This window comes from Hyperolius riggenbachi, chromosome 2 (assembly GCF_040937935.1).
Source record: "Hyperolius riggenbachi isolate aHypRig1 chromosome 2, aHypRig1.pri, whole genome shotgun sequence".
In the NCBI taxonomy this organism is placed as follows: Eukaryota; Metazoa; Chordata; class Amphibia; order Anura; family Hyperoliidae; genus Hyperolius; species Hyperolius riggenbachi.
In genome coordinates, this window is record NC_090647.1 from 425,327,007 (window position 1) to 425,342,057 (window position 15,051).

Sequence of the window (15,051 nt, forward strand, 5' to 3'; positions counted from 1 at the left end):
CCAGTACCTGCAACGAAAATCTTTTATGGATGGCAAGTGTGCCATTGTGAGTGACCACGGGTAATGGTCGGGGAATCGGGGTTCGATTCCGGTCCGGAGTGGGAGCCTGAGAACTGGCTACCACCACCGCACATCCAAGTAAGGACCCATTTGCTGTATAAGTAATGTACCTGCCCTGACCATGCTTTGCAGACCAGGCATCTGTGGTCAGATGGACCCTTGACCCAGCGCAAGATGAACCAAATCGAAAGCACTTGCCAAGAATGTGTTATGGAGGGCAAGTCTGCCATTCATTCAATTGTGTGAAACTTTCTATGGTACTTTTTCAGTAGCATGGTGACCACGGGTAATGGCCGGGGAATCAGGGTTCGATTCCGGTCCGGAGTGGGAGCCTAAGAAACGGCTACCACCACCACACATCAAAGGAAGGCAGCAGGCACGCTGTGGGCAAAGGAGCAGGAACGGCTACCACACATCCAAGAAAGGCAGCAGGCATGGCATGCACGTCCCAAGGTAGTGACCAAAAATAACAATACAGGAGGACTTTCGAGGCCCTGCTGTATATGACACTGATCGACTTTACTACCTATCTGTTATGGAGGGCAAATCTTCCATCCACTCAAGTGAAAGGTATGCACTGACTGCCAGGTATAATACAATGTGCAGTCACAGATGCAGTGAAAGGTATGCAGGGACTGCAAACAGCTGTTTGTGTAGCGAAGGCCGTGCTGGACTGGTGCGCACCATGACGAGAGTGCAGGTGATGCGGCTTTCCAGCCCATATGGTGGTCGGGCTGAGGTAGCTGAATGACAGAACAGTGGCTGTCCAGCTGATCAAATTTGGTCTGTCCACAATGAAGTAAAAACCTTATTATCTTGGGTGTCCCCCACCCCGAGACACTCATATAGCCGGCGGTCATTGCTTCATTGTGATATGCAAGCCCCTTCACCGCGGCAAGGTAATGATCACAAAGGGGAATTGGCACATGTACATGCCTTTTGTTTTATTGTTGCAGCTGCAGTGCAGCCAGAAAAATTAGGCAGGCATGTAAACGCACCAGAAAAATTATAATTCAGGAATCTACCTGGAGTCCTGGACCCTGTTTGGTGGTGGTGGAGAAGGCAGTCAAACAGCCTGCGGGCAGAGGTGCTGTGTGTGGGGAGCGACTTAGTCCTGGGGCGGGCAGTAGGCCTCCGGGATCCATGCCTCATTCATTTTGATAAAGGTCAGGTAATTAACACTTTTGTGACTTAGGCGACTTCTCTTCTCAGTGACAATGCCTCCAGCTGCACTGAAGGTCCTTTCTGACAGGACACTTGAGGCAGGGCAAGACAGAGGTTGGATGGCAAATTGGCAGCTCTGGCCACAGGTCAAGCCTGCGCACCCAGTAGTCCAAGGGTTCATTGCTGCTCCCTGTGTCTACATCCACACTTAACCCTCCTGGCGGTTTATAAAAAATCCGCCAGGGGGCAGCAAAGTCTTTTTTTTAATTTTTTTTTTATTTTTTCATGTAGCGAGACAAAGTCTCGCTACATGATAGCCGCTGCTCAGCGGCATCGGCCCAGCCCCTCCGATCGCCGGAGGCGATCGGAGATCAGGAGTAGTGGTGCTCAGCAGAGCTCGAATATTCGAGTAGCTCGAATATTCGAGCTCTTTTTCAGCTATTCAAGCTCGGTATTCGAGCTCCGAATAGCTGAAGCTATTCGAATGGGCTATCCGAGTACACTCGAATAGCCCATTCACTATTCGAGCTATTCGGTACCGAGCTCGAATAGCGTCATAGCCCAGATTGATGTCCTTAGAGCCAATCAGAGGGCTCCCAGGCCCTCTGACGGCAGCCAATCACAGAGGGGGACCCTGGCCAGCCCCTACCCTATAAATAGCGGCCGCCATGTTCCGTTTCTCCGTGCTTGCCTGAGACTTGTACAGAGAGAGAGTTGCTCCTTTGTGCTTTGGCTTAGCAAGAGCTCTATTGTGGTCATTTACCTAGCGTTTTTGCTCACATACACCTCCTATACACACCTATATTGTTGTTAGTTATTTAGACATTGTATTTTAGTTAGTAGCTTGTGTGTTACATTAGAGACAGGCAGCTGCTGCAAGCTTACAGGTTTAGGCCTCAGGGGGGCCTTGCCTCTGTGGGCAGCTGTCCTCTGTTTATTTCTCTCATCTATACCAGTATTTCTGCTGTCCTTTACTAATAGTATTGTAGTTATACTGTACTAGGAGTAGGACACTCACTGACTGTCACTGTTTATAGGCTACTAGCTAGCTCCTGCGTGTGTGCACTCACTCACTGTCTGTGTGTACACACACTCTATTTCCTTCTGATTACTGATAGATTATTGTTAGTTAGTTGTACTTACTTACTACTTACTCTTACTGTACCCGTAGGGACACTCACTGTCACTGTTCATATAGGCTACTAGCTCCTGCGTGTGCGCACTGCACTCACTGTCTGAGTGTACACACACAACACACACTCTATTTCCTTCTGATCGCTGATTGATTATCGTAATTAGTTAGTTGTACTTACTGTTACTACTTACTCTTACTGTACTAGGAGTCTAGGACACTCAGTCACTGTCCATAGGCTACTAGCTCCTGCGTGCGTGCACTCACTGTCTGAGTGTACACACACCCACACTCCATTTCCTTCTGATCGCTGATTGATTATCGTAATTAGTTAGTTGTACTTACTGTTACTACTTACTCTTACTGTACTAGGAGTCTAGGACACTCAGTCACTGTCCATAGGCTACTAGCTCCTGCGTGCGTGCACTCACTGTCTGAGTGTACACACACCACCCACACTCCATTTCCTTCTGATCGCTGATTGATTATTGTAATTAGTTAGTTCTACTTACTGTTACTACTTACTCTTACTGTACTAGGAGTCTAGGACACTCAGTCACTGTGTTCATAGGCTACTAGCTCCTGCGTGCGTGCACTCACTGTCTGAGTGTACACACACCACCCACACTCCATTTCCTTCTGATCGCTGATTGATTATTGTAATTAGTTAGTTCTACTTACTGTTACTACTTACTCTTACTGTACTAGGAGTCTAGGACACTCAGTCACTGTGTTCATAGGCTACTAGCTCCTGCGTGCGTGCACTCACTGTCTGAGTGTACACACACCCACACTCCATTTCCTTCTGATCGCTGATTGATTATTGTAATTAGTTAGTTCTACTTACTGTTACTACTTACTCTTACTGTACTAGGAGTCTAGGACACTCAGTCACTGTGTTCATAGGCGACTAGCTCCTGCGTGCGTGCACTCACTGTCTGAGTGTACACACACCCACACTCCATTTCCTTCTGATCGCTGATTGATTATTGTAATTAGTTAGTTCTACTTACTGTTACTACTTACTCTTACTGTACTAGGAGTCTAGGACACTCAGTCACTGTGTTCATAGGCTACTAGCTCCTGCGTGCGTGCACTCACTGTCTGAGTGTACACACACCCACACTCCATTTCCTTCTGATCGCTGATTGATTATTGTAATTAGTTAGTTCTACTTACTGTTACTACTTACTCTTACTGTACTAGGAGTCTAGGACACTCAGTCACTGTGTTCATAGGCTACTAGCTCCTGCGTGCGTGCACTCACTGTCTGAGTGTACACACACCCACACTCCATTTCCTTCTGATCGCTGATTGATTATTGTAATTAGTTAGTTCTACTTACTGTTACTACTTACTCTTACTGTACTAGGAGTCTAGGACACTCAGTCACTGTGTTCATAGGCTACTAGCTCCTGCGTGCGTGCACTCACTGTCTGAGTGTACACACACCCACACTCCATTTCCTTCTGATCGCTGATTGATTATTGTAATTAGTTAGTTCTACTTACTGTTACTACTTACTCTTACTGTACTAGGAGTCTAGGACACTCAGTCACTGTGTTCATAGGCTACTAGCTCCTGCGTGCGTGCACTCACTGTCTGAGTGTACACACACCCACACTCCATTTCCTTCTGATCGCTGATTGATTATTGTAATTAGTTAGTTCTACTTACTGTTACTACTTACTCTTACTGTACTAGGAGTCTAGGACACTCAGTCACTGTGTTCATAGGCTACTAGCTCCTGCGTGCGTGCACTCACTGTCTGAGTGTACACACACCCACACTCCATTTCCTTCTGATCGCTGATTGATTATTGTAATTAGTTAGTTCTACTTACTGTTACTACTTACTCTTACTGTACTAGGAGTCTAGGACACTCAGTCACTGTGTTCATAGGCTACTAGCTCCTGCGTGCGTGCACTCACTGTCTAAGTGTACACACACTAAATTTACTTGTGATTACTACTACTACTACTACTACTACTACTACAACTGCTAGTTGTACTTCCTGACTGTTACTACTTACTTACTGTACTAGGGGACACTCACTCAGTCACCTCACCAACCAACCCACTCCATTAAAGTACCCCACTTTTCACCCGCCCTTTTAAAAAACTTTTGTCTATACGCCCAAAACATTGAAGATGTCTGGAAGTGGCAGCCAGCGCGGTTTGGGCAAGGGGAAGGGCAGCAAGGGAATCAGGAGGAGAGGGAGCAGCATTGTGGCAAGCCGCGGCCGCGGGCGCGCCACCATGCAAAGTTCCGCAGCAGCAGCAGCAGCGTCAGTGGCTAACATTCCTCCCATAGCCACTGGCCGTGGACGCCTTGGGCGCCGCCCAGCAGGAGCATCTGCAACTCACGCTGCAGAGACACAGCAGCAGCAGCGTGTAGCACCTGCTCCCATTTTCCTCCAGCCGGGTCGGAAACGTCCCATTGAGGAAAAGGATGCAGACACTGTGGTGCAACTCATGACGGAGGATGAGCAGCCCGCCATCAGCTCTGCATCCGAGGCCTCCACCCTCACCACCACCACCACCACCACCACCACCCCTGTTCGCAGCAGCCGCCCAGCAGGGCCTGGGGAGGAGGCCAGTTCACCATCAGTCGCCGACCTGTCACTCAGCAGTCTTTTTACCCCAGGCACCATCAGGGTATTGTCTGCTGTTGTTGGCGATTTTGAGGAGGAGATGCTGATGGGCACTTTGGGGGAGGAGGGATTGGACAGCAAGACTGTGGCGACAGTCAAGCGTCCCATCCATGCATCAGGAGAGGAGTTTGGGGGGTCATCATCCCAGCAGGACATGTTTCAGGAGGGGCATGATGATGATGACCCGGTGACAGACAGAGACTGGGTGCCACCACCTCCAGGGGATGTCGTCCTCAGCAGCTGTTTTGGGCGCTTGTGGGCCTTGCAAGGAGGCGCATCATTGCAAGCATTGGCAGCGTCCCACAGCCTGCTGGTGTCTCAGGCTCAGCAGCAGCAGCAGCAGCATCAGCCAGTACCACCACCAGCCGCACCCAAGCCCCCCCCCAACCACCACAGGGAGACAGGCAGCAGCGCTTCCATGCCGTAGGGGGAAGTTTCTGTCACCAATCTGGCGGTTTTTCACCATGCCCACTGTGTACAGCAAGTACGCCACTTGCAACCACTGTCAGCGGAAGTTGAGCAGAGGTGCAGACCCCTTAAAGTTCAGCACCAGCTCGCTCATCAACCACCTTGCGGCTAAACATTTCCACCAGCATGAGGAGTTCCAGAGGCTGAAGGCATCTGCTGCTGGCAGTGGCACCACACCCATCACTGCAGAGCCTTCAGCAGCAGCAGCAGCAACAGCAGCCACCCGCCCTCCTGCTCCTCCAGCAGCACCAGCAGGAGTGCGGAAACGCACTGCTCCTCCCCCCTCTGCAACTCCTGCCGCCGACACTGAGGCCTGTTCTGGCAGCCAGTCCTCAGTGGCCTCCTCTGCTGTGTCTGCTGATTCCCGTGTCAGCAAAAGGCCACGCCAGAGCCTTTTGAGCGAGTCCTTCCAGGGGGTGGTTAGGGCTCTGCCTCCCAGCAGCCGTCGCGTGCGGCAGCTGAACGGCTTGCTGGCACGGGCCATGTGCTCCCAACTCCTGCCGTACACGCTCGTGCAGGAGGGGAGCGACATTCGTGCGCTGCTTGCTTGCGCAGCCCCAGACTGGCAGCTCCCCAGCAGACACTTCTTTGCCCGCAAGGCCATTCCTGCACTGCACCGCTTTGTGATAGCCAATGTGGAGCGAGGGCTGGAGCACGCGGTTGGTGAAAGGGTCCACGTCACCATGGACTCCTGGAGCAGCCGCTTCGGGACAGGCCGCTACCTGTCCTTCACTGTCCACTGGGTCAGCTTGGTGGAAGGGGGTGAGGATGGGAGAGCAGCAGCGGGCACAGCAGCAGCAGCAACACAGTGGGTGGTGCCACCCCGCAGGGTCAGGGGAACTGCAGCAGGTTCCTCCGATCCTCTGCCATCCTCCGGCACACCTGGCCAAACCCCCCGCCTCAGCAGCAGCGTGAAGGCCCGCCACTGCCAAGCGCTGCTGCACTTGGTCAGCCTTGGGAAGACCAAGCTGACGGCAACCCATGTGTTGGCCAAACTCCAGGAGCAGGAGAGGATTTGGCTGACCCCCAGAGGCCTCAGAGTCGGAGAGGTGGTGGCCGACAATGCGGCCAATCTGGTTGCCGCAATAGACAGGGGAAACCTGACCCACATCCCCTGTCTTGCCCACGTGCTGAACCTGGTGGTGCAGAAGTTCCTGCGCACCTACCAGGGGATGGGCGAACTGCTGGAAACGGCAAGGAATGTTGTGCGTCACTTCCGGCGCTCGGCTGCAGCCTGTGCGAGCCTGGAAGACGTGCAAAAGGAGCTGGATCTGCCACGCCATCGGCTGATCCTTGACGTTCCGACTCGCTGGAACTCCACCCTGGCGATGTTGGAGCGTCTGGTTGAACAGAGGCACGCTGTCAAACAGTACCTTGCCCTGGCCACTGTTTCCGCAGCTCAGAGAAGGGACAAGACCAGCAACATCCCGTCCATCGTCCCCGATGATGACTGGAGGCACATGCAGCAGGTGTGCTTAGTGCTGGCTCCCTTCCTGCAGGCCACAAACATGGTGAGCAGGGACCATGCTATGGTCTGCGAGTGGGTGCCCCTGGTTTCTCTGCTGAACAGGGCCCTCGATGCTTTGCTGGAACAGGGAGCGGCAGCCTTGGACCAGCAGGAGCGGCAACCAGCTGCGCAGTCCACCTCTGAGGGGGAGGAGGAGGAGGACTTGGTGGAGGTCCCTGACCTGGCTGCTGATGAGGGGGATCAGCACAGCGCAGCTGAGTTGGTGCGGGGGTGGAGAGAGGATGAGGCGGCAGAGGAGGAGGATGAGGACAGCACTGACGTCGATGTGCCAGCAGACGTGGCCCGCCTCTTCCCAATGGCAGCGCACATGCTGACGTGCCTGCGCAGGGACCCCAGGGTGATCCAGATGAAGCAGAGGGAGGACATCTGGATCAGCATGATGTTGGACCCACGCCTCAAGGGGAAGTTGAGCCAGTTCCTGCCGCCTGCAGGAGGAGACCCAGCGCAACAAATAAGGAGCTTGCAGCAGGCCCTTGTTGAGCGCTTGGAGGAAGCCTTCCCCCAGCCTTCCACCCCCACTGTCCAGCAGCCAGCACAGAGGCAGCAGCAGGTGCCTGCATCCAGCAGCAGCAAGCGCCCCACAGACCTGCTGTCTCTCAGCCACGAGCTCTACAGGACTGTAGAGGCTCCGGCAGCAGTGACTAGAGAGGAGATGCATGCAGCAGCATCCTCCTCCGGTCACAGCCAGCGCCTGACCCGCATGGTGACTGACTACATGGGGTCGTACAGTGGGCTTGACAGCGATGCCCCTGTTGATCCCATGGAGTATTGGGTCAAGCGCATGGAGATCTGGAGCGAGCTGGCGCAGTACGCCCTGGAAGTGCTGTCCTGCCCCCCTTCCAGTGTGCTGTCCGAGCGCTGCTTCAGTGCAGCTGGTGGCGTGGTCACCGAGAAACGCTCACGTCTGTCTCACAAGTCTGTGGACAGACTGACGTTTCTCAAGATGAACCAGGCGTGGGTGGAAGGCGAGTTCCTGGCCCCTGTCGTCGGCGAGAGGGGGACATGAACTGGCTGCCGGAACCATCGTTAATGTGCCTTACCACCCTTTACCACCTCCTGGCTCCTGCTCACTAAGCCAGCCTGGTTCACTTTGACTATTACGTCGCCTGCAGCCACACATTTTACACCTACAGTGGGCTGCTGTGTACTGCCCTTCTGCTGTCTGTCTGTGTTTCCCACTGCCAGGGTACACAGAATTACCTTCTTCTGCTGCCACTCTGCCACCAGCTATTACGTCAAACAATAGCTATATTGGTTGCAAAACCAAAACCAAACAAACCATTAAAAAAAAAAAAGGTTTAATTTTTCTGAGGTGCCCGGGTTGAAAACTGTGTTGTTCCAGTTGTGTATTGGACACAATGTGGGCTGCACGACCGCTGTCTGGGACCTCCTGTTGTGTTTATTTACAGCCCTGGTATCACCGCTAGGTACCAGGGCTATTATGTCACGCTGCCTACCTGCTGCCACACTCACACTGCTCCTCCATACCTCCTCCTGCTGCTGCTGCTGCTGTCTGTCTGTGTTTCCCACTGCCAGGGTACACAGATGATTTACCTTCTGCTGCCACTCTGCCACCAGCTATTACGTCAAACAATAGCTGCTCGCCTACTCCTCCATTCCTCCTCCTGCTGCTGCTGTCTGTCTGTGTTTCCCACTGCCAGGGTACACAGAATTACCTTCTTCTGCTGCCACTTAGTGTTGGGCGAACAGTGTTCGCCACTGTTCGGGTTCTGCAGAACATCACCCTGTTCGGGTGATGTTCGCGTTCGGCCGAACACCTAATGGTGTTCGGCCTTTTAAGTTCGGGTTCGCCCCGAACTTCTAATGGCTGCCGAACAGGGCCGAACAGGGCCCCTGTTCGGCCGAACAGGGCCCTGTTCGGCCGAATACTGCCCCCCTATGGGGTCGCAGGCATAAGGGGGGAGCATGCCCCGATCGCGGGGGGGGTCGGAAATTCCCCCCACCCCCTCCGCTAGCGCTCCCCCCTCTGCCCGCTTCCCCATAACAAAGTTTCAAAAAGTACCTGGTGTGTCCGGTGGTAGTGTGGGCGGCTGGCAGTGGGCGGCACTATGCAGTGACTTAATGAGGAGGAGGAGTCCGGAGAGTGACGCGTTGAGGGAGGCCGGGCAGCGGGCGGTTCAGCAGTACTGAACTGCTGAACCGCCCGCTGCCCGGCCTCCCTCAACGCGTCACTCTCCGGACTCCTCCTCCTCATTAAGTCACTGCATAGTGCCGCCCACTGCCTGCCGCCCACACTACCACCGGACACACCAGGTACTTTTTGAAACTTTGTTATGGGGAAGCGGGCAGAGGGGGGAGCGCTAGCGGAGGGGGTGGGGGGAATTTCCGACCCCCCCCGCGATCGGGGCATGCTCCCCCCTTATGCCTGCGACCCCATAGGGCCCCCAAAAGCTGGATGTTCGGAAAGTTCGGGGTTCGGCCCGAACATGCCGAACATCTCGGCCATGTTCGGCGAACTTTCCCGAACCCGAACATCCAGGTGTTCGCCCATCACTACTGCCACTCTGCCACCAGCTATTACGTCAAACAATAGCTATATTGGTTGTAAAACCAAAAACCAAAAAACCATTAAAAAAAAAAAAGGTTTAATTTTTCTGAGGTGCCCGGGTTGAAAACTGTGTTGTCCCAGTTGTGTATTGGACACAATGTGGGCTGCACGACCGCTGTCTGGGACCTCCTGTTGTGTTTATTTACAGCCCTGGTATCACCGCTAGGTACCAGGGCTATTATGTCACGCTGCCTACCTGCTGCCACACTCACACTGCTCCTCCATACCTCCTCCTGCTGCTGCTGCTGCTGTCTGTCTGTGTTTCCCACTGCCAGGGTACACTACACAGATGATTTACCTTCTGCTGCCACTCTGCCACCAGCTATTACGTCAAACAATAGCTGCTCGCCTACTCCTCCATTCCTCCTGCTGCTGTTGCTGTCTGTCTGTGTTTCCCACTGCCAGGGTACACAGAATTACCTTCTGCTGCCACTCTGCCACCAGCTATTACGTCAAACAATAGCTATATTGGTTGCAAAACCAAAACCAAACAAACCATTAAAAAAAAAAAAAAGTTTAATTTTTCTGAGGTGCCCGGGTTGAAAACTGTGTTGTCCCAGTTGTGTATTGGACACAATGTGGGCTGCACGACCGCTGTCTGGGACCTCCTGTTGTGTTTATTTACAGCCCTGGTATCACCGCTAGGTACCAGGGCTATTATGTCACGCTGCCTACCTGCTGCCACACTCACACTGCTCCTCCATACCTCCTCCTGCTGCTGCTGCTGCTGTCTGTCTGTGTTTCCCACTGCCAGGGTACACAGATGATTTACCTTCTGCTGCCACTCTGCCACCAGCTATTACGTCAAACAATAGCTGCTCACATTACTCCTCCATTCCTCCTGCTGCTGTTGCTGTCTGTCTGTGTTTCCCACTGCCAGGGTACACAGAATTACCTTCTGCTGCCACTCTGCCACCAGCTATTACGTCAAACAATAGCTATATTGGTTGCAAAACCAAAACCAAACAAACCATTAAAAAAAAAAAAAAAAAGGTTTAATTTTTCTGAGGTGCCCGGGTTGAAAACTGTGTTGTCCCAGTTGTGTATTGGACACAATGTGGGCTGCACGACCGCTGTCTGGGACCTCCTGTTGTGTTTATTTACAGCCCTGGTATCACCGCTAGGTACCAGGGCTATTATGTCACGGCGAGCTGCCTGCCTCATTGACTGCCTGCTGCCACACACTCATCCTCCTCCTCCTGCTGCTGAATTTACCTCCTGCTGTCTTTGTGTTTCCACTGCCAGGGAGCACATACAATGGCGCTTCCAACATGCGTGCGCCCACCAGCTATTTGTTACGCTCAAAAATAGCTGCATTTCTTTAAAAAAAAATTGAAAAGAGAAATACGTGAAGAAGAAGAAGATGATATTGAAAAAGAAGGAGAAGGAGAAGATGAAGATGAAGAAGAAGATGAAGAAGAAGATGAAGAAGATGATGAAGAAGAAGATGAAAAAGAAGAAGAAGATGAAGAAGATGAAGAAGATGAAGAAGAAGAAGATGAAGAAGAAGAAGATGATGAAGAAGAAGAAGAAGATGAAGAAGATGATGAAGAAGATGAAGAAGAAGAAGAAGAAGAAGATGAAGAAGAAGAAGAAGAAGATGAAGAAGAAGAAGAAGAAGATGAAGAAGAAGAAGAAGATGAAGAAGAAGAAGATGAAGAAGATGAAGATGAAGAAGAAGATGAAGATGAAGAAGAAGAAGAAGATGAAGAAGATGAAGAAGAAGAAGAAGAAGAAGATGATGAAGAAGAAGAAGAAGATGATGAAGAAGAAGAAGAAGAAGAAGACAATATAGAAGAAGAAGAAGAAGATATAGAAGAAGAAGATCTAGAAGAAGAAGAAGAAAGATAAAGAAGAAGAAGAACAAGTATATACAGTAACACTACTGAACAAAATTAAGGACACAACTTCTCTTTCCACATTTTTTTTTAAAGGAACATCCCCACATAATCACTTGCTGTTGTTACTTGGCAAAAAAGATGTTTCTTGCATCATTCACCCTCAAAACAAGTGTTGGAAGCTATTTAAGGCCAATTCGAATAGTCAGCTCGAATAGTGAGCTCGAATACCGACTCGAATAGTGAGCTCGAAGTCCGAGGTCGAATCGAATAGTAAAAATTATTCGACTCGAATATTCGACTGACCTCGAATAATTTACTATTCGAATTTGACCAAACTCGAATTTTAAAAAGGGGTATTTGAGCATCACTAATCAGGAGATCCCATTCAAAGAACGGGATCTCCTGGAGGGCTTCCCCCGTCGCCATGGCGATGGGCGGCATGACGTCACCGACGTCATTGACGTCATGACGTCTTTGGGAGACCCGATCTACCCCTCAGCGCTGCCTGGCACTGATTGGCCAGGCAGCGCACGGAGTCTGGGGGGGGCCTCACGGCGCAGCGAGCGCCGCGTAATCGGTGCAGAGCGGCGGCGATCAGAGGGCAGACGCAGCTAGCAAAGTGCTAGCTGCGTGCTGCAAAAAAAAATTATCAAAATCGGCCCAGCAGGGCCTGAGAAATCCCCCTGCACGGCATAGCCCGTGCTCAGCACGGGCTTACCGCCAGGGAGGTTAAGGCCAGGTCGTCGGCTACCTGCCGCTCCAGACGTTGGTGGAGGGTGGATCCGGAAGCGCTAAGGCGAGGCATTGGACTAAAGAATATCCGCATGTCTGGCATCACCATGAGATCGCTGGAGCATCCTGTCCTTGCCTGCGTGGACATGGGAGAAGGATTACTGGCAGTGGTACCTTTATTGCGTTGTGCTGTGACATTACCCTTAAACGCACTGTAAAGCATAGTTGCCAGCTTGTTCTGCAAGTGCTGCATCCTTTCTGCCTTCTGGTGAGTTGATAACATGTCCGCCACTTTGTGCCTATACCGAGGGTCTAGTAGCGTAGCCACCCAGTACAGCTCATTCCCCTTGAGTTTTTTTATACCGGGGCCCCTCAACAGGCTGGACAGCATGAAAGATGCCATCTGCACAAAGTTGGATGCAGACGTACTATCCATCTCCTCTTGATCTTTCTCAGTGACGTCAGCTAAGTTCTCCTCCTCCCCCCAGCCACCAACAATACCACAGGAACATTGAGCAGCACAAGCCCCCTGCGATGCCTGCTGCAGTTGTTCTTCTGCCACTGCCTCCTCCTCCTCCAAAGAAACACCTTCCTCATCATCTGAGTCTGACTCCTCTTCCCCACACGACTCTTTCTCCTCCTCCCCCCTCTGTGCTGCCGCAGGTGTTGAGGAAACACCTGGTTCTGCTGAAAATTGCTCCCACAACTGTTCCTCCCATAACTGTTCCTCTTCACACTCCTCCACAGCTTGATCCACCACTCTACACATGGCACGCTCCAGGAAGTAAGTGTACGGGATCAAGTCGCTGATGGTGCCTTCACTGAAACTCACAAGGTTGGTCACCTCCTCAAATGGCCGCATGAGCCTGCATGCATTTCGCATGAGTGTCCAGTTGTTGGGCCAGAACATCCCCATCTCCCCAGATTGTGTCCTTTTACTGAAATTGTAGAGGTACTGGGTGACGGCTTTCTCCTGTTCTAGCAGGCGAGAGAACATGAGGAGGGTCGAATTCCAGCGAGTCGGGCTATTGCAAATGAGGCGTCTCACCGGCAACTTGTTTCTCTGCTGAATCTCGGCAAATTGTGCCATGGCCATGTAAGACCGCCTGAAATGTCCACACAACTTCCTGGCCTGCTTCAGGACCTCCTCTAAGCCTGGGTTCTTTAACACAAATCTTTGAATGACTAGATTCAGCACATGTGCCATGCAGGGTCCATGTGTCAGCTTTCCCAAATTCAAAGCGGAAATGAGATTGCTGCCGTTGTCACACACCACGTCAGCCACTGAGCCACCTGTTTGTTAAAAGCAGCCAGGAGAGCTGCTCCAGTGTGACTCTCCGCTTTGAGGCAAGACATGTCTAAGATGGTGTGACACCGTCGTACCTGGCATGCAGCATAGGCCTTGGGGAGCTGGGGCTGTGTAGCTGGAGAGGAGATCGCAGCACCAGCAGAGTTGTACTGCCACTCGGCCAAGGAGGAGGAGGATGACAGTGAAGAGGATGTAGCAGGAGGAGAGGAGGTGACATGAGGCCTGCCTGCAAGCTGTGGAGGTGTCACAAGTTGGTCCGCTGCACAGCCACGTACCTTCTGCTTGCCATCGGTCACCAGGTTGAACCAATGGGCTGTGTAAGTTATGTACCTGCCCTGACCATGCTTGGCAGACCAGGCATCCGTGGTCAGGTGGACCCTTGAACCAATGCTGTGTGCCAGAGATGACACCACTTGCCGCTCAACTTCACGGTATAGTTTTGGTATCGCCTTTTTAGAAAAATAATTGCGGCCTGGTATCTTCCACTGCGGTGTCCCAATCGCCACAAATTTACGGAACGCCTCAGAGTCCACCAGCTTGTATGCTAACAGCTGGCGAGCTAACCATTCTGCCACACCAGCTGTCAGACGCCGGGCAAGGGGGTGACTGGCAGAAACTGGCTTCTTCCGCTCAAAGATTTCCTTCACGGACACCTGGCTGCTGTGGGCAGAGGAGCAGGAACCGCTCAAGGGCAGAGGTGGAGTGGAGGAGGGTGGCCGTGAAGGTGCAAGGGAGAAAGCGTCTGAAGATGCTGCACATGAAGGAGGAAGAGGAGAAGGAGGGTGGCTTTTCTTTTGTGTGCTGCTTTTGCTCAAGTGCTCTTCCCATTGCAGTTCGTGCATTTTCTCCATGTGCCTTCGTAAGGCACTTGTCCCTACATGGGTGTTGGACTTTCCACGGCTCAATTTTATGAGGCAGAGAGAACAGATGGAATTGCTCCGATCTGAGGCAGACACATTAAAAAATTTCCAAACTGCTGAGCCCCCCTGGGATGATGGCAGTATGGTGGCATCAGCAGCTGACATTGAAGGGCATGTTGGCTGGCTGTACATAGGTGGCGATACATGACGCCGGACACTGCCACCAGCTGTTTCTGATGACGAGCTCCCCCTGCTTTTTTCAGGAACTCGTCTCGTCCTACTCCTCTCTGACTCCACCATTGAACTGTCCCCTGTTCATCTCCTCTATTGGGAACATACGTGGGATCTGTATCATCATCATCATCATTATAATCATCCTGCCCAGTTTTGCTTGCCTCAGACACCTCCAAAACTGCACCAACAGCAGGTACTTGATCATCCCCCTCCGTACAAGTTACGTCCATAGTGTCACCTAACTCAGACATATGAGGTGTGCCTTCATCTGGTTGTAACAATAATGGCTGTGCATCAGCCATTTCCCCACCTAATAACTCCTGCGAACTGTCAAATGCAGCGGATGTGGTACTTGGAGTAGCGCTGGTGGCTGTGGAAGATAAGGTTTTCTGTATAGTCAACCACGTCCTGACAATCTTGGAAGTTGATGAGACGTGCCTTCTTCTGAGCACTGTACTTTGGTCCAGGGCCACACGAAATCACATCACCACGACCTCGTAC